General features: G+C 43.3%; 1 protein-coding gene and 1 pseudogene across 2 annotated transcripts in view; one reads left to right on the top strand and one right to left on the bottom strand.

Moving 5' to 3' along the window:
- VIPR1 (vasoactive intestinal peptide receptor 1) overlaps positions 1-19,345 on the bottom strand; it is a 418,060-nt gene that overhangs the window by 225,041 nt on the left and 173,674 nt on the right. The gene's annotated exons all lie outside the window — the stretch shown is intronic.
- On the top strand, positions 7,548-7,713 carry LOC117356095 (annotated as a pseudogene).

Below are 19,345 nucleotides of genomic sequence, written 5' to 3'. Positions count from 1 at the left end.
CCTCTCATGGCACATGCCCCCAATTTCTATGCAAATCGCCCATACGTAAATGCAGAATTTTGAACACAGATTGCAGATATGCACGCAAAGAATCGGCCTTAAGAATCGGCCTTAATTGCCCCTAACCCCTGTATTCAAGGGGGTTAGGGGGCAGAGCCGGCCCGTGAATATTAAAAAACCGCAAATAATCAGGCCGGTTCTGCCCCTAACCCCCGGCTATTTTAAGCCCTGAAAGACCCCCTTAAGCCTTATCTGGTGGTCTAGCGGGTTTTCAGGCAGGAGTGATCTTCCCACGCTCCTGCCCCGTGCAGATTGCTCACAGGAAATGGCTGGTTTGAGCTCCCGCAGTCTCTCGAGCCATTTCCTGTGAGTGATCTGCACGGGGCAGGAGCGTGGGAAGATCGCTCCTGCCCCGAAAACCGGCTAGACCACCAGATAAGGCTTAAGGGAGGGCTTACAGGGCTTAAAATAGCCCGAAAAAAGAAAATAGATTTTTTAAAATTTAAAACCGCGAATAAGCGAATCCGTAGATGCGGAATTCACAAATGTGGAGGGGGAAGTGTAATTACTGATTGTGCACCTATCTGCTTTGTACCCCTATTGTATCTAAATCATCTCACATGCAACTTCAAAGGGCGCATGGCCAAGGGAAGGGCACGGGTGGGTCATGGGTATTCCCAGAATTTTGACACAGAGTTACAGGATATTTCCATTTCTGAGCCTGACCAAGCAGTTAGGTGAGAACAGTTTCACCAGCTTTTGGCAGGCATAAATGCTCATACCTAAAGTTACTCAATAATGATGTAGAATTTTTTAGAATATCCAATTCGGAATAACTATAACAGTCTCAAATGTCCAAAACCCGAATAAAGAACAATATAATGGATGCTTTAAATTTTCCAGAAAGCCTCAGCCCCACCACTCAATACATCTTAGTAGCGGAAGAATTACGTGGTTCTCATCACCGGCTTTCAATTAATATTTTGGCTTATATTTTAATTCTGTTTATTTTACTCGGGAGAGACAACCCGACATGTTTCGCACTCCCGTGCTTTATCTCCCGAGTCATGTCAGCTTAAAGATAAGTGGCTTAAATATTAATTAGCTAAATTATAGTTTTAACGGAGTTTATAAAAAAGTAAAATAAAGAGAATTAAAATATAAGCAAAACATATTAATTGAAAGCCGGTGATGAGAACCACATAATGTATTGAGCGGTGGAGTGGTGGGGCTGAGGCTTTCTGAAAAATTTAAAGCATCCATTATATTGTTCTTTATTCAGGATTTGGACATTTGAGACATGCCTAAAGATAGGCATGAAAAAGACTTTAAGCTGATTTTCTATAAAGACCGTTCCATGTGAAACTGCCTTTATAGTATAGAGTGGAGTAGTGGTAAGAGCAACAACCTCTGGCATAATACAAAGCTTAAAATAAATCCTTGCATTTAATGGCAACCAGTCTAGTCTAGTCTTTGGTTTATATACTGGGTCATTTCCTAACAGAGCTCGACTCTGTTCACAAATAATTAAGAGCAGAATACGTAAAAGAATGCGAACCTGAGAAAATGAATGTGAAAATGCTTTCAATTCGTCACTTCAGTAGGTAAACCATTAAGATATTGTTTAAATAACAAAGTTTTTAGGGCTTTATGAAATTGTTGTAGCTGACCTATCAGTCAGGGAGGTTGTTCCAAGTTTCTACCAGTTTGAACGCAAGAGATTGGCTAAGCTTCCCAACAGATTTAGGGGTCCTTTTATCACGCTGCGGTAGGGGGTTTAATGTGCATTAAACCGCCTGCTGCGCTAGCCGCTAACGCCTGCATTGAGCAGGCGTTAGTTTTTTTAGCCAGCCGCGAGGGTTAGCGCATAATGAAATATCCGACGCAGCTCCCGATTGGTAAGGCCCAACTTTAGTACAGGAAGAGGCGGTCGGTGCATACAGCGAGTGATTTCCTTCACTCGCCGGCGCTCCGGCTGCTCTCTCCTGCCTCTCCCGCTGCCCTTTCCAGTCTCCCCCATGAAGAACCGTATTTGCAGTTTTTCAAGATTCACAGGGGTTCCTGGAATGGAACCCCCATGAATATCGGGGGAGTACTGTATATGAAAATGCACAGAGATTTCAAAACGAAACGCTATACATCCCCCCCACCGCATCCCCCAATACTTTATGTGTTCTCCGCCACATTGGGAATGAACAATTTTTTAAAGAAGCCCTTCAATCCATTCAAAATTCTCCTGCATGACTTATATTTTGCGCTACTATCCCTCTCCTCAAGTCCCTTCATTGCATTTCCGCAGACATTTCAAACTCCTATTATTGACTTACAAGTGCATTCACTCTGCACCTCCTCAGTATCTCTCCTCCCTTATACTCCCTATATTCCCTGGGAACTCCGTTCATCGGGTAAGTTTCTCTTATCTGTACCCTTCTCCTCTATTGCCAGCTCCAGACTCCATCCCTTCTATCTTGCTGCACTGAATGCCTGGAACAGACTGCCTGAGACAGTCAAGCTCCATCTCTGGCTTAAAGCTCACTTTTTTGAGGCTGCTTTTAATTCCTAACTCCTACTCACTTGTAAAATATCCATGTTTATTTTATCATTCCCTCTGTGAGCAATTCCCTAATCCCTATTTGTCCTATTTATCTGTTTTAATTAGATTGTAAGCTCTGTTGAGCAGGGTTTGTCTCGTGTTAAAGTAGAGCGCTTTGTAGAAATGATAAGTAATAGAAGTAGTAATAAACATTTATTTATTCACATAAAAGTTCTGCAAATCACTCCCAGAGTTTATAGGTAGAAGAAATGGGGCTCCCTAGGTGTATGAGTCGAATGAAGAGTCGTAGATGAAGATTTGGAGCCTGGGCAAAAGACATGAAAAGGTCACTGGAATGAACACAGAATAATAGAATCTTATTCAAGATCTTAGACGAGATATGGTTCAGATGCTCAGAAGTCACTGTGTCTTAGAAGCACAATGAATAAAAGTAGGTCAATAGAACACCACGTCATCGAGCATGCAAAAAAAAAAAAAAAAGAAGCTGAAAAACATTTTATCATGAGGCAGAGACTTCATGCATAACGTGACCATTTATTTTTTTCATCAAAACGGGACATCTATTAATATTCAGTCCCACCCCCAATCCCGCCCTAGCCCCAACCCAATCCCGCTCTAGCCCTGCCCCCAATCCCATCCTAGCCCCGCCCCAATTTCTTCCATTCATTTTTCATGTACACACAATATCTTATTATTTCATAATAGTAACCATAAAATTTAAAAAAACACAAAGCACCCTATACGCAGAGAAAATGTTAATTATCATTTATATTTGGGGGGTTTCAATGATGTCACCTCAGTAACTATAGAAAAATAGACAAATATAGTGCAAAATATAGACAGCAGATAAAAATTCTCAAAACTGACACATTTTTATCACTAAATTGAAAATAAAATCATTTTTCCTACCTTTGCTGTCTAGTGATTTCATGAGTCTCTGGTTGCGTTTCCTTCTGACTGTGCATCCTATCTTTCATTTCTTTCTGCACTCAGGCCAAACAGTTGTCCCTTTCTATTCCCTCCCTCCTTCCTTCCTATGTCCTTAGTGCCCCCAGTGCCTTCCTATGTCCTTAGTGTCCCCAGCGCCTCCTTTCTATGTCCTTAGTGCCCCCAGTGCCTCCTTCCTATGATCTTAGTGCCCCCAGATCCAGTGTCAGTTCTCCTTTGTACTTTTGTTCCAGGTCTCCCTCTCTCCCTCCTCTGTTATGATCTTGCCTCTCTCTGCTCTTCCTCAGGGGCTCTCCCCCTTTGTCTGCACCTCCCAAAGTCCTGCTTCTGCCTCCTGTCTTTCCCCTTTGGTCCAGGCCTTTATCTCTCTAGTCTTTCTTCTACTTACAACCCCCCACTTCTCTGCCGTTTTCTCTCCTTCCTTCATCCCTCCTTCCTATGTCCCCTCACTGCCTTCTAGCCTTTGTCCCACCCCCTCTCAAAAAGCCTGCCGGCCTACCTCCCCCAAAGCCAGCCTCCCCCAAAGCCAGTCTGCCTGCCTACCTACTCCAGAGCCTGCCTGCCTCCCCCAAAGCCAGCCTGCCTGTCTCTCCCAAAGTCAGCCAGTCTGCCTGCCTACCTCCCCCAGAGCCAGCCAACCTGCCTGCCTGCCTATCTCCCCCAGAGCCTGCCTGCCTCCCCCAAAGCCAGCTTGCCTGTCTCCCCCAAAGTCAGCCAGTCTGCCTGCCTGCCTCCCCCAGAGCCAGCCTGCCTGCCTCCCCCAAAGCCAGCCTGCCTGTCTCTCCCAAAGTCAGCCAGTCTGCCTGCCTGCCTCCCCCAAAGCCTGCCTACCTTTCTCCCTCTCCCAGAGCCAGCCAGCTAGCCAGCCTGCCTGCCTACCTCCTTTTCCCCCCCCCACCCCCACCCCCCGGAAAACAAAAGCCTTCCCCCAGGCCCGATTTAAACTTCCTCCCCGGTCCACCACCACTGCTCATCTGCTGCCACTTCTCGCACCCGGAAGCCTTCTTCCCGACGTCAATTCTGACGTCAGAGAGGACGTTCTGGGCCAGCCAGGCAGCGATTGGCTGGCCCGGAACGTCCTCTCCGACGTCAGAATTGACGTCGGGAAGAAGGCTTCCGGGTACAAGTAGTGGCAGCAGAGGAGCAGCGGCGGTGGACCAGGGGAGAAGTTTAAATCGGGCCTGGAGGGAGGCTTTTTTTTTTTTTTTGGTGCGGCAGGGGAGGGACAGGAAGCGATCGCCTGTCCCGTTGTCCCCGCACACAGCTTCGGGACGCTGTCCCTGAAAACGGGACATTTTGGCGTCCCGAAGCTGTGTGTGGGGACAACGGGACAGGGGATCCGAAAACAGGACTGTCCCGTTCAAAACGGGACGTATGGTCACCTTATTCATGCATCACAACTCAACTTCCTACTCCCCAACAGCAATACAAACTAAACTTCTGTGTTGAAATGTAATCAAGAAGTGACCCCCCCCCCCCCCTCACTGATCTGAATATGATCCTATTGTATGCACCTTGCATAATTTGCTGTGTTGACCTTTTCAAATGCTTCCTGTGGCTAAATTAGAGGCTTCCCAGCCTGTGCCCACAGATAACTGAGTTCTTTCAAAACAGGTTTATCTATTTTTGTTGATAGCTATTAAAGCCGTTAAGGGTGTACAATGGGACATAGGCCTTTGCCTCACTAAAGAGGACTCATAAATGTTAAACCTTGAATAATGTGAGCACTTGCTGTCTTTTGGCAGCAGGCCAGCCCTGAGCCTCGTTCGTTTAACAATCCTGAAAGCTACAAACCAAATTACACCCATCCGATTTGATCAACCTATTCTTGCATTATAACTAGCACTTTACCAAAATCACTTCCACCTATCCCTCCCCAATCCTATAAACGTGTATGCACAATTTTATATTCACCGCACAAAGTTGCGTGCACAAGTTATAGAATAGTTGACAGTCTCCTACTATAACTCAAATGTGATCCATATCTCCCAAGGTGGTTAAAAAAGGAGGGGCAGGTCCCAGTACTTAGCAGTGGCAGCCACCATTTAATGTGAAGCCCTCACCCCTTCTGTAGTGCAGAGGGAAAACCCAAGGCTGGCTGTGCATGCTATTGCTGCCAGCAAGCAAGGTAATGTTTAGAGGGCCGTGGGATAAGGAGGATGTAAGGAAAGAGGAGAGGGAGCAACGCCGGACTACGGGCGTTGAAATAGAAGGGGAGAAAGCTTAAGCTTTGGGGGTGAGGGCGCCGGGTCTGGTTGCCATATTTAATTCAACATCCAGATCCTCAAGCGTGACCACTAAGCTTTGCAGTAATCTATCTACAAAACCAACTAGGCAACGCCAAAATCACAATTTCTAAAATTTGATCCCCTATATAAGTGGCAGGCTGCCAGCATCTGAGCGCCACCAGTCTGCCTGCGTTGATCCAGTGGGCTTCCGAATTGTATCTTTCAGAGTCCCAGCTGGTTTATCTTCTTGGCCTTCCTTGCTTATGCTTCCTTTATCTGTGCTTTGCATGTTTCCTTAACACCTATCTCCTTTAGGGAGTGGAGTGGGTTGTTTACATGAGTGCAGCTTCCGAACCTTGTTTTTAGCACTATCATCTCTTTCTCTCTCTCTGTCTCTAGCACCCTTGAATTTGGTCATTTTTAGTTGACACTACCTCTTCTAGTTGGTTGTTCCAAGCATTCGTCTCCTTTTTGTACAGAACAATCGAGATGGTGAAGTCACGGATGCTACTTTGCCCCCTAGGAGCCATAGGAACAAGCTCTGTGGATGCCAGTGGGTGCTGAGTACCCCCAATATTGAGCAAGCTCGTGGAGTGTGTCTAGAAAGAAGCACCCCAATCATTTTGAAATGTTGTCACCTATGCTTTGCGCTATGTCGTCTCTGTATGATGAGTAGGCTGCAAACTATGGATGTTGCTGTATTATTTTACATTATATTACATTGTACTGCATCATATTGTATTCCACTGAATTCTACTGTATTTTGTGTCTTCTCTGAGCGGTATATAAGAAAATAAATTATTATTATTATTATTATTATAATGGAAACATTTGTTTTATGTTTGAGGCTAATGAATTGAACAAGCTGTATGTTTTTAAAAAGATTTTTAAATTTGTTTATAAGTGAACTAGGATGGTTTTAAGGCACTTTGGGGTGTCCTATTTTTATTTATGATATGATTTTTATACAGAATCTTGTCAAACAAAAACCATGACATGGGCGTGGTACAAGCCTGCTATGTTTAAAGCCAGATATTTTTGTTGAATGAAAATAATTCCTCATAGGATTACATTTGACCAATTGCACTTATGGCATAAACTGATATAAATCTCAACAGCTCTCAGATAATTCTGCTTATGTTCGTAAGTCTGTGTTTGACCAAGAAGTATTTACACGACGCATGTGGCAATTACTAACACAATGAAGACAAAAGCAAAACAAGACAGGACTGTTACAGATGTTAAATAACTCAAGTCTAAAAAGCCTCGTAGTCCAAGAATAAGCCCCAGTAAATCGCTTGTGTGAACCCAGCTGTTTCTAAGTTGTATTTGTACAAACACACACCAACTGCAGCCTGACCATTTCAGCAACACTGTGGCAAATGAAAACGTATTGAAGTAGGAAGGCGCTTGGGCCTGCATCTTAAATGAGACAGTCAATTATGAGAGGAGCAATAAAACTGCAATCCCTCTCCACTACGGCCGCTCCAAAATTTACCCCGAGGCGCATATGAGATTCTGAGGTCAAGGAAAGAAACACACGAACAAATCTTCAGTCACGGAGGAGGGCAGGAGTTCCTTGGGCGGCCGTTTCACACAAGACTGTCACAAGCAATGGTGCACATTTGCACATTGACTAAAGCTCAAGAAAGAGCTCTGTCAACCAGGTGTGCCCAGGAAAGTAGCTTGGGGTTTCACTCCACAGAGCTATTACGTCATCATGTGGAAAGATCCAGAAAGCTCGCGGGTAGAATTTTCGAGAATTTTTTCAAGACACCCTGGGGTAGATATTCAAAGCAATTTAAATGGCGAGAAATATCGCTTCTCAGCCTTTTGGCTAAGATCAAGTGTAGTATCTGTTCTTATCAGCTTAAATGGCGAGAAATGGCCAGGGAAGGTCTGAATATTGCACTTCACCGGCTATGTTTAACTGCCCATATATACGATCTTTGCTGTTACCGTGCCCAGAATATGGAACTCTTTACCAGCACAAGTTGAGAAAGATCTCCGGTTTCATGCTTTGTGTCACTTTGTTGTACTTCTGTCCATAGTCTTGGTTTGGCGTGGCAGCTGCCCTTTACCTCTGTATCACTTTGATTTTTGTCGTAGCAGGGACAGTGGATTTTGGGTGTTGGGTGGGATGGTTGGATCTGGGGGGGTGGGGCGGAGTTGGGGGCTATTGTATATTTCTTGAACAGATATTGTATCTCTGATGGTTCTGTTGTTTTTTTCTCTTGCTTGTTCAATAAAAAATTATTTTCACTTAAATGTATTGTAAGCTGCTAGTTTTCTTAAGATCATTTTCAAAGGGAAAATATGTAAGGCAGAGTCCAGGGCAAATTTTGCACCAGCGCAATCAGCTATATTATTACCTCTCACTTGGCTGGCATATAAAACACATTTGTGAGAATGTTTCTTTACACATAAGTTAACCGATACTCTGCTTAAACTGCTCAAACAGGAATGTGCTGGCACTTCAGTCTTTCTTAGAGGACCCTCGGCCAAAAGGGGGCATCCGCTGAAAATAAAGGGCGGGAAGTTTCATGGCGACACCAGGAAATACTTCTTCACCGAAAGAGTGGTTGACAATTGGAATGAGCTTCCGGTACAGGTGATCGAGGCCAGCAGCGTGCCAGATTTTAAGAACAGATGGGATGCTCATCCAAACCACCTCTACCAGGCATAGAAAAACACACACCCCATTCACTTACCCACCAATGAAAGAAATAAAATGGAAAAAACTATACAACGGACTACTGGCCACTCAGGCAGCGAATATAGACAACCAAGTCTCCAACCTATTGACAACAACCCCAGACTACAAGAGGTTCAGAAAGGAAATAAAAACTATACTCTTCAAGAAATCCCTTAATAAAGCTTAATACCATGATAAAGCTTAACCCCCCTCTTACCATCCCCTCCCTAACCCCAGATCCTACTTTTCCCTCTCTTGGAAACCTTCTCTGATCTAATGTTGTAACCCTTCTTCCATAACTCTTTTTGTAATCCGCTTTGAACCGAAAGGTAATGGCGGAATAGAAATCTGTAATGTAATGCTCATGTTGGATCTCTAAGAGGGGATGGGTCATCAGAGTGCGATCTCTCAAAGGGTAGCTAGGGGGTGGGTCAATAGAGTGGGCAGACTTGATGGGCCTTGGCCCTTTTCTGCCGTCACTTTCTATGTTTCTTCAAAAATGAGATTCAGTAATTCCTAATGGCAAACACAATGGTGCGATGCCAACACTAAGCTGACAACGATGATCTGATGAACTATAAGCCTTTTTTCCATCTAGCACTGCCACCTACAATTGTCAGCAATGCTGAAATTACTCTGGCAGACAAATGACTGAAGCCTGAGTGGTAACTGGGGGAGCAACCAGAACCAAGGAAGAGGCAGAGCACGAAAGACAGCGATCTCGTTTGTTTTTAAAAGTTGCAATGGAAAGAAGCACATCAGCTGATCCGCAACACCTCTCCCGCAGAATTTCACTTGACCTACATTTGAAGCACGGTGACCTCTACTTCCTCACAACGTTTTAGCATAAACGCTTTATCTCCAGTGGCTTCTCATTCTCGCTCTGCTAAATTATGTCTGCACAGGGGGCACCGAGACAGGAGAAACATTTTCACGGTTCAGGGTCATAAAGTCTAGAGGCTCGATTTATTCCAAAATGAATCTGGCCTCTGGCAGCTGACTGCTGCGAAATCTCCAGACTGCTGAGCAGCAGGTACTGTAAAAAAGAGATATTCGTCACAAAAATAGAGGAATTCAATAGAGGCTGAAAAAAACAAGAATTCTCACCTACATCAGGGGAGATATGATAGAGACGTTCAAATACCTACGTGATGTAAATGTGCACGAGTCGAGTCTCTTTCAGTTGAAAGGAAACTCTGGAATGAGAGGGCATAGGATGAAGTTAAAGGGTGATAGGCTCAGGAGTAATCTAAGGAAATACTTTTTTACAGAAAGGGTGGTAGATGCGTGGAACAGTCTCCCAGAAGAGGTGGTGGAGACAGAGGCTGTGTCTGAATTCAAGAGGGACTGGAATAGGCACGTGGGATCTCTCGGAGAGAGAAAAAGATAATGGTTACTACAGATGGGCAGATTGGATGGGCCATTTGGCCTTTATCTTCCATCATGTTTCATAAAACTCTATAAAAAAAAGAAAAAAGCAGATCTCCCAAGCCCCAAAACAGAAACTGTGATCAGGGGAAGGGACTGCCCACAGAGACGAATGAAGTAGAAAACTGAAGTAGTTTTCTACTTCATTCGTCTCTGTGGGCGTCCCTTCCCCTGATCACAGTTTCTGTTTTGGGGCTTGGGAGATCTGCTTTTTTCTAGTTTTGTTAGCTCCCATTGTTCGGGTTTTCTTGAGATTCATAAAACTCTATGACATCACAATGCAGGTGTAAAGAGCCTTAGCCAATAGGGAGAGGAGGAGATAGTGGATGCTATGGATGGACAGAGTGGATGGGCCATTTGGCCTTTATCTGCCATCATATTTCTATCACTAGACAAAGGTATTAGATGGAAGGGCACAGGGGAGGCAAGCCAAAGTGATATTTCTGTATATCATAACCTTCCTCCTCCTTCTTTCTGCCCTCCACCTCTCCCATCTACCCCTTTCTTAACCCTTACTCTCTCAAGCCAGCATTATACCTTTCTAAACATGAAGAGTGCCAGTTGTGGGTTCTGAGCAGTGGCACTGCAGCTTAATCTCTGGGTGTTGTTCGAGGCGAGCCTTTTCTGCAATTTCTTCCTTCACACCCACAGACAGCACAAACTACCAGCTCTTGCACAGAACAACAGAAGCAGCGTGCTCTGAGGCATCTCTCTTCACAGGCCTGAATTTGTTAAAAAGGAAGTAAAGTGCAGTGGCGTACCAAGGGGGGGTGTGCATGGGGGGGAGGTCTGCCCCGGGTGCATGCCCCAAGGGGATGCACAGCCAGCTACCCTCCCTATGAAAAAGCGCTCCGTCTAACAACCGCATCCCGGCACCGGCTCCCCCACAGGGTCACTCCAGCGAGGCGATCTCCAAACCCCAGGGCGAACTTAACCCGGCCGGCAACATGACTTCAATCCATCATGCGGGCTCACTGGTGGGCGAGGAGCTAAGTCTCCTCTCATTGGTTGTGCTTTGCCGGCCCGCTGCGTGGAGGCAAAAGTTGAGGCGGGCTGCTGGGCGGGGAAAAAGTGCAGGGCCCACAAGACTTCACCTCCGGCGTCAATTCTAACGTCGGAGAGGAAGTTCTGGGCCAGCCAATCGCTGTCTGGGGGGAGTGCCTCCGACGGGGGATGTGGGGGGGAACCCCACCACTTTACTTAACAGAGATCGCGCCGGCATTGTGGGGGGTTTGGGGGGTTGTAACCCCCTACATTATATTGAAAACGTCACTTTTTCCCTAAAAAAGAGGGAAAAAGTTAAGTTTCCAGTAAATGAGGGGGGTTACAACCTCCCCAACCCCCCCAACGCCGGCGCGATCTCTGTTAAGTAAAGTGTGTGGGGGGGGGGGTTTCCCCACCAACACCCCCCGTCGGAGCCCCTTAAAATACAGTTTTTCTTCGGCACGCTTCCGCCTTGCGCTCAGTTGTCTGCGCTGGGTTGTCGTCGCGCGCTTTTGTCTATGAACCGTTCTCATATACCCACTCACCAATCCTTTCTAGAGTGTCTTCTATTCCAAGCTTTATTAAAGACTGAAGAGATCCTGCAAGACAGTCAGGTGGGAAACTGCATGCATGCATAATAGTTTTGATAAAAAGCTTCTAGAGTTATCTAGACTGAAGAGGCTTCTACAAGAGGATTCTGTTGAATAAGGTAAAAATTAATAAGGCAAGTTAAGAGACTTTGAAAAGAAACTTGAGCTAATAATAAAAACTTTCAAGCACATCTGAAGCAAAAACAAAACAAAACTCTGAGGCAGTCAATTGGAGCACCAGATGACCATGGAGTAAAAGGATTGCTCACAGAGAATAAGTAAGGTAAGAGCAGAAAAACGAAATAATTTCTTTGTCTTTGTTTTTGCTGAGGAGAATCTTGGAGTCATGCTCGCAAAGGAAACCTTTGATGGTGATGATTCAGAACAATTGAAATAAAATCACTGTAAGTAAAGAAGAATAGATCAACAGAGGAAAGTAGTAAATCACTAGGACCAGATGGCATTAAGGGGAGAGAATTCATCAAAGAGCGCTAACCGATTTGGTGCATGCTAAATGCTAAGATGTCCATAGGAATATAATGGACATCAAATGTGGTTATCAAATAATGGTCCTAATGTGGTTATGCACTAAATCAGTTAGCATTGCTTGATGAATTCCCCCCTAATTCCAGAATCCTGAAAGAATTCAAATATGAAATTGCTAACCCATTCCTAGTAATACATCCTCAGTACTTGAGGACTAGAAATTTTGACCAATGTAACAATTTTAACTAGAACATAAGAATAGGCTTGCTGGATCAGACCAATGGTCCATTTAGCCCACTATCCAGTCTTCATGGAGGCCAATCCAAGTCACAAGTACCTGGCAAAAACCCAAATACTAGCAGCATTCCATGCCACCCGTCCAGGGCAAGCAGTGACTTCCCCCATGTCTGTTGCAATAGCAGATTATAGACTTTTCCTCCAGGAACTTGTCCAAACGTTTTTTTAAAACCAGCTGCATTACCTGCTCTCACCATATCCTCTGGCAATGCATTCCAGAGCTTAACTATTCTCTGAGTGAAAAAAAATATTTCCTCCTATTGATTTTAAAAGTATTACTCTGTAACTTCATCGAGTGTTCCCTAGTCTTTGCAAATCTTGATGCAGTAAAAAATCAATCCACTTGTACTCATTCTACTCCACTCAGGATTTTGTAGACTTCAGTCATAACTCCCTTCAGCCGTCTCTTTTCCAAGCTGAAGAGCCCTAACCTCTTTAGTCTATCCTCATATGAGAGGAGTTCCATCCCTTTTATCATCTTGGTCGCTCTTCTTTGAACCTTTTCTAGTGCCGCCTTCAGGTGTGATCCAGGAACCTGTAGATTGATAAGCCTGATGTGGTGCAGGGCAAGATGGCCGAGTCTGTACTGAAAAACAAAATTACTGATCCCCGAGATCGACATAATTGGGAATGAGTGAGTCAGGATAGGTTCAGCATAGGCGAATCATGCCGTACCATATTATTTGCACTTTTTGAAGGTGCTCATAATGAGGCAGTTAATGGTGAGTTGGTTGATATGCAGTGCCATTTTAGAAAAGTTGTGAATGTTGGCATATAAACATTTTAAACAAAAGCCCGGTTTCTATAAATGGTGCCGGTATCAGTGGCTGCCCATAACTGGGCCCTGATTGTGTGTCAATCACGCATCGGCACTGTTGATAGAATCGCGGCTATTTAAAAAAAACACAAAAATGTAGCAAGACGAAAAAAGCATTGGCAGTACCCTGTATGTGACTTCCAGAGAACATTCACTGGCTACGAATGAATTGATAATAACTATAATAAGTGAACTTGAGACGCCTCAGTACGGGCCTAAATCGGAACATTGATGGCTTTCATGGCCCCGGGCAGAAAACTCTTAGGTGACCAACACCAGGTTTTAATAAAACCTAAATAAGTTCTGCCCCTTACATCATATGGTCTCAATAATGAATACATAGTTAAATAAACACTCAGTGAAGGACTTTTGAGGGAAAAATTTTACATTTTACAGGCCTACAGCCTAAAGATACCCAAGGCCACTTCCGGTGTAAACTACACCCACGCCAGCTTCAGGTGTCCTTATGCATGCAAGATCTACACCCTAAATGGCGAGATCCTGACAAGAACTGTAGCAGAAAGAGACTTGGGAGTGATTGTCAGGGAAGACATGAAGTCGGCAAACCAAGTGGAGCAAGCTTCATCCAAAGCAAGGCAAATCATAGGTTGCATACGCAGGAGTTTCATCAGCCGTAAACCTGAAGTCATTATGCCACTATATAGATCCATGGTGAGACCGCACCTGGAGTACTGTGTGCAATTCTGGAGGCCGCATTACCGCAAGGATGTGCTGAGACTGGAGTCGGTCCAGAGAATGGCCACCAGGATGGTCTCGGGACTCAGGGAGCTCCCGTACGAGGAGCGGTTGGGGAATTTGCAGCTCTACTCACTCGAGGAGCGTCGAGAGAGGGGAGACATGATCGAGACATTCAAATATCTCACGGGCCGCATCAAGGTGGAAGAAGACATCTTCTTCTTCAAGGGTCCCGCGGCAACAAGGGGGCATTCGTGGAAAATCAGGGGCGGGAAACTGCACAGTGACACTAGGAAGTTCTTCTTCACTGAAAGGGTGGTTGATCGCTGGAATAGTCTTCCACTTCGGGTTATTGAGGCCACCAGTGTGGCGGATTTTAAGGCCAGATGGGATAGACATGTGGGATCTATCCGCAAAGATAGATAGTGAGGATCACTGGGGTGGGCAGACTTGATGGGCCTTGGCCCTTATCTGCCGTCTATTTCTATGTTTCTATGTTTCTATGAACGGTGCCTTCAACGAAGGCGCCATTCGCCGCATTGATAGTTTTAGAAAATGTGCATTCTGATTGATTAGTTAGACGGTGGTGGGATGCTGTTACTAGAATCCAGGCCAAAATGTCTAGAGCAGTGACATATTTCACAAACCCAGGACTAAATGTAGAAGCTTAATATAAAATTGGTAGATCTTCACTCCCTGAGCAAAGCATCCTAAAAGTATTCAAAAACACATAGCACATCAATGGTGATGCCTCAAAATATGCCAATGTAAACAGTTCGAAGAAAGTGTACCGAAGGATGCCTATGGGGGCTATGCATTTTTGAAAATGTGTAGCACAACCTACGTTGGCAATACGATACATTTACTGCTGGTAAAACATTTACATAGAAACATGATGGCAGATAAAGGCCAGATGGCCCATCCGCAGTAACCATTATCTCTTCCTCTCTCTAAGAGATCTCACGTGACTATCCCAGGCTTTCTTAAATTCAGACACAATCTCTGTCTCCACCACCTCTTCCGGGAGACTGTTCCATGCATCTACCACCCTTTCTGTAAAAAAGTATTTCAGATTACTTCTCAGCCTGTCACCTCTTAACTTCATCCTATGCCCTCTCATTCCAGAGCTTCCTTTCTAATGAAAGAGACTCAACTCGTGCGCATTTATATCACGTAGGTATTTAATCAGATTTTCTATTCTGCCTTTACCTATTCAGCTGAAGGTCAGATTACAGAGCTGATTCAGGAAATTGGACTTCTGTCAGACTTATTTGATTTTTTTTTTCCAGTTTATGAATTATTTTAAATTTTATTCCATTGTTTTTACCACTGAATTCTATTGTTTAACGGTTCCTCCCTTGTATTCCTTTTTACATATTACTTTAATTCATTCAGATATCATTTACATAGATGGTGCTATCTGTAAAGTTAGGAGTTTCTATGAAATATTCTGCATGCTTCCCTCCTCGCCACTCCTTCCTGCCCTCCATAGTCCTCCCTACCCTCTTCTAACCCCTTCCTCTGTAATGTCGTCTAGAGCTTGTATAGGTATGTGCGAAGCACAAATGGAAGAAACAAATAAAATAAAAATAAATTACATTACAAGAGGTTGGGTCAGTTACCCAGGAAGTTACAATGGACAGTTTAGTTTGACACGGACATTCAATAGAGTTGCTGGTACAGGTAGATCAGTACAGCTGTGAATACAGTTAGGCCATAGTTATCATTATGTCCCAAGAGTTGCATTAGACAGTTTAGAAATGGACTCTTAAAACTGGCATCTTTTGTTTATGCAGATCACATACAGATTCTTTGTATTTTCAATTCAGAATTCTGATAAGATATAGGGCTCCTTTTACTAAGCTGCGATAGCGTTTTTAGCGCGTGCAGAATTTTAGCTGGCATTAGCGTCTAGCGTGTACTAAAACCGCTATCGCAGCTTAGTAAAAGGAGCCCATAATGTTCTTTATTTATAAATTGGATGTTGGCAAGACTGGCTTTCTGCTAATCTAACCCAGACAAATCGAGAGCTCTGCTGCTCTCAGGAAGAATTGCCTAGTACTCACACGTTCTAAACTTATTGCAGGCATACAGGAACTTAATGTATCCACCCTAAAGATCTTAAGAGTAACACTTGATAATATATTAACCTCTCATGAAATGTTTCTTAACTACAATAGATTTGTTCTATGAAATATCTGTTCACAAGGATACTCTATGGAAATTGGTTCATTCCCTCATCAGTAACCTAGACTATTACTATGAATTGACTCCCCAGTGATTAGTAGTGGTATAGAACCGAGTTCTTCAACCACCGGTCCATGGACTGGTGCCGGTCCACAGAAATTTCCTGCCAGTCCACAAGGCCAACATGTGCATCAGGCCCAAAACTGTGTTCTTCAACTGCCAGTCCACAGTGTGATCGATGCGTTAATAAGTTATATTGTGTGTGTATATATGAAAAATGAATGGAAAAAATAGTGTTACAATTAGGACTATGGGGGCTAGGTCTGGGGTGGAGATTGGGTAGAGATGGGCAGGGTCTGGCCCATGACTTAGCCCAGTGTTCTTCAACCGCCGGTCTGCGGTCCAATGCCGGTCCACAAAATAATTCTTTTATTTCTGCCGGTCCATAGGTGTAAAAAGGAACACTGTTATAGAAACTTTCAATGAACAATAAATATTATTCTAAGGCATAAGGTCCACTGAAATCAGAGGGCAACAACTTACCCAGAATTCAGTGATGAAAATGGTTTCTTTTTTTGAGTTCAATATTTTTTATTGATTTTTTGAAAAAATATAGGAAACAGTTCAAGTACATGGTATCAAAATATAAAACAAAACATTTAGTATAACTAATATTCAGTTACATTGTGCATTGTAGAATTGAATCGTTTTAAAAGATCTAAAGTACTAGGACTGTTCATGAAAAATTAGTAAAAGGAAAGATAAGAGGAAAGAGAAATTGAAGGAAGAAAAAGAAGAGGAAGAAGAAGAAGAGAGGAGTGTCTATGAAATAGATTTAACATATGAGTCTAGGAATTTCCAGGGTGATTTACATTGTATCAAATTTTTGGAAAGTCGAATTATATTTTTCTTTTCATAAGCATATGATTCAAATTTATGATACATGCTCAAAGAATTCCACCAGAAGGTATAGTTTAGTAGTGAAGAGGACTTCCAATTTTTCAAGATTTGCATAAGGGCAGTCACAAACATTGCATCAATGAGTTTAGGAGGACAGTTAGACTGTGTAAAACAAGGGTGTTGAGATCGGAGAATTATAGTGTCAAAGGAAATTTCTTCTGAACAATTGGTAATAGACTTTATGGTGTCCCAAATGCACGTCCAAAAGGAACGAACTTGAGCACAATGGAAAAGCATGTGATCAAGAGTCCCAACTTCTTTCATACAGTTCCAACATATAGAGTCTTGTTTTAGGTTAGCTTTCCACATCCGAAAAGGTGTCCATACCGCATTCCACATAATGAAGAACATTGATTGTGAGACTCTGGATGATAAAAGAGGTCGGTTTGTCGAGGACCAAAAGAGTTCCCAGTCAACATCAGAAAGTGAAGTTGTCAGCATAGGTTCCCAATGTTTCATGGAATGAGAGGAAAATGTAAAAGAGTGATCTCTTAGAATACTATAAAAGAGAGATATCGCTTTACCTTTTGATATAGCCAATGTGGACCAGTGATACAAAGTGTGAGTGGATGTCATATAATCAAAGCGTATAGACATAGAAGATAACATCTCAGTAAGAGAAAGCCACTGTGAGTAAGCAGAAGGAGACAACGAGTAAGTAGAGCAAATTGTATCAAAGGGAACAAACGAAGTGAGAGTGGTTATCTGATGGAGAGACCACAAACCAGCCCACTGCCACCTCTTCCATGAAAGAGATTTACTATTGATTTGGATTTTGGGGTTGTTCCAAATGGACAAGAGTGGACTGTCTTTAATTGAAATCTTTGCGATTGTGTCTAGTATATGAAGGGCATGCTGCGTTGCGCTCAATAAGGAGTATTTTCTCAAGAGTTTGGGTACTGGCACCGTCAACAAGCATGAAACATGTAGTGGTGCACATAAAAATCGTTCCAGGTCAAACCAGGTTGGTGAATCTTGGGTACTAGTGTTAGTAATCCAGTAGGCACCATATTTGGCCAATGATGCGATATAATAAAAATGAAAATCAGGTACATTCAGACCCCCATTAATTTTAGAGGCTTTCAGTTTATCGAGAGCAATACGAGGTTTTTTGTTATTCCACACAAAGTCAGATATTTTCTTATTCAACCAGTGAAAAAATTTCTTCTTGCATAAGGAGGGAAGCATTGAGAGGGTGTAGTTTATCTGAGGAGTAAGGGTCATTTTGATGGAAGCTATTCTGCCCCACCATGAAAGAAAGAATGGAGACCAACGAGACAGGGTGTTATGAACTAAGCTTTTAATTTTAGATATGTTTAGATCTTGAGTTTGAGTTGGATCTTTATGTATTAGCACTCCCAAGTATTTTACAGCTCCGTGTGACCACGTGAAGGGAAATTTGGCGAGGTCTGAGGGGTAAATGAGATCATTAAGAGGGAAAATTTCTGATTTTTCCCAGTTAACTAAGTATCCAGAGAGCTTGGAGTAATGAGAGACAATATTAACGAGTGAGGGAAGGGAAGCAACAGGATCTCGGATAAAGAGAAGGACATCATCAGCGTATGCTGCTAATTTGATATGACAATAAGTAGTTTCAATTCCTGTTATTGTTGGGCATTGTCGGATAGCAGAGAGGAGAGGTTCCAACGCTAAGTTAAATAGCAGCGGCGACAGAGGGCAGCCCTGGCGAGTACCTCTATGTAGGGAGAATTTATTAGAGAGGGAGTTATTAATTAAAATGCGAGCTGTGGGTTGATGATATAAGGTTTTAATCCAGTTTGTATAAAACGGGCCAAAGTTGTACCTCTTTAAAATTTGGAATAGAAAAGGCCATTCAACTCGGTCAAAGGCCTTTTCGGCATCTATGGCCAAGCCGATTACTGGATCTGAGAGTGTTTTAGCATGGGCATTAATATGATGAAAAAGGCGTATATTGTCTCCTATAAACCTTTGTTTAATAAACCCCGTTTGATCTTTGTGAATAAGAGAGGGGATCACTTTGTTGAGTCTCAGTGCAAGAAGTTTTGCCATGATCTTGTAATCTAAATTAAGAAGAGAAATGGGGCGAAAATTTTTAACCAAGGTAGGGTCTCTCTCAGGTTTGGGAATAACTACTATAGTGGCCTCAGTGAAGTTGAATTGTTTGTCTGGATCAGAGTGGAGAAATTCATAGTAAGAAAGAAGATGAGGAGCCAGGAGATTGCGAAACTGTTTAAAAAATTCATTGGTAAACCCGTCAGGACCTGGGGCTTTGCCGGTAGGTATAGATGATATTGCGGCTTCTATTTCAGATACAGTAATGGGAGAGTCCAGTTTTAGTTTCACAGAGTCCGATAAGGTCGGATGAATCAGAGAAGCAAGAAAAGAGTCTATCTCCGATTCTGAAGCAGAAAATTCAGATTTATATAAAGTAGTATAGAAGTTTTCAAACTGAGAAGAGATCAGAGACCGGGTTTTAACCATATGCCCCAATGG

Source organism: Geotrypetes seraphini, chromosome 2, assembly GCF_902459505.1.
Source record: "Geotrypetes seraphini chromosome 2, aGeoSer1.1, whole genome shotgun sequence".
Classification (NCBI taxonomy): Eukaryota; Metazoa; Chordata; class Amphibia; order Gymnophiona; family Dermophiidae; genus Geotrypetes; species Geotrypetes seraphini.
Note: the sequence above shows the minus strand (reverse complement) of the source record. Positions and strands in the feature narration are given on the sequence as shown.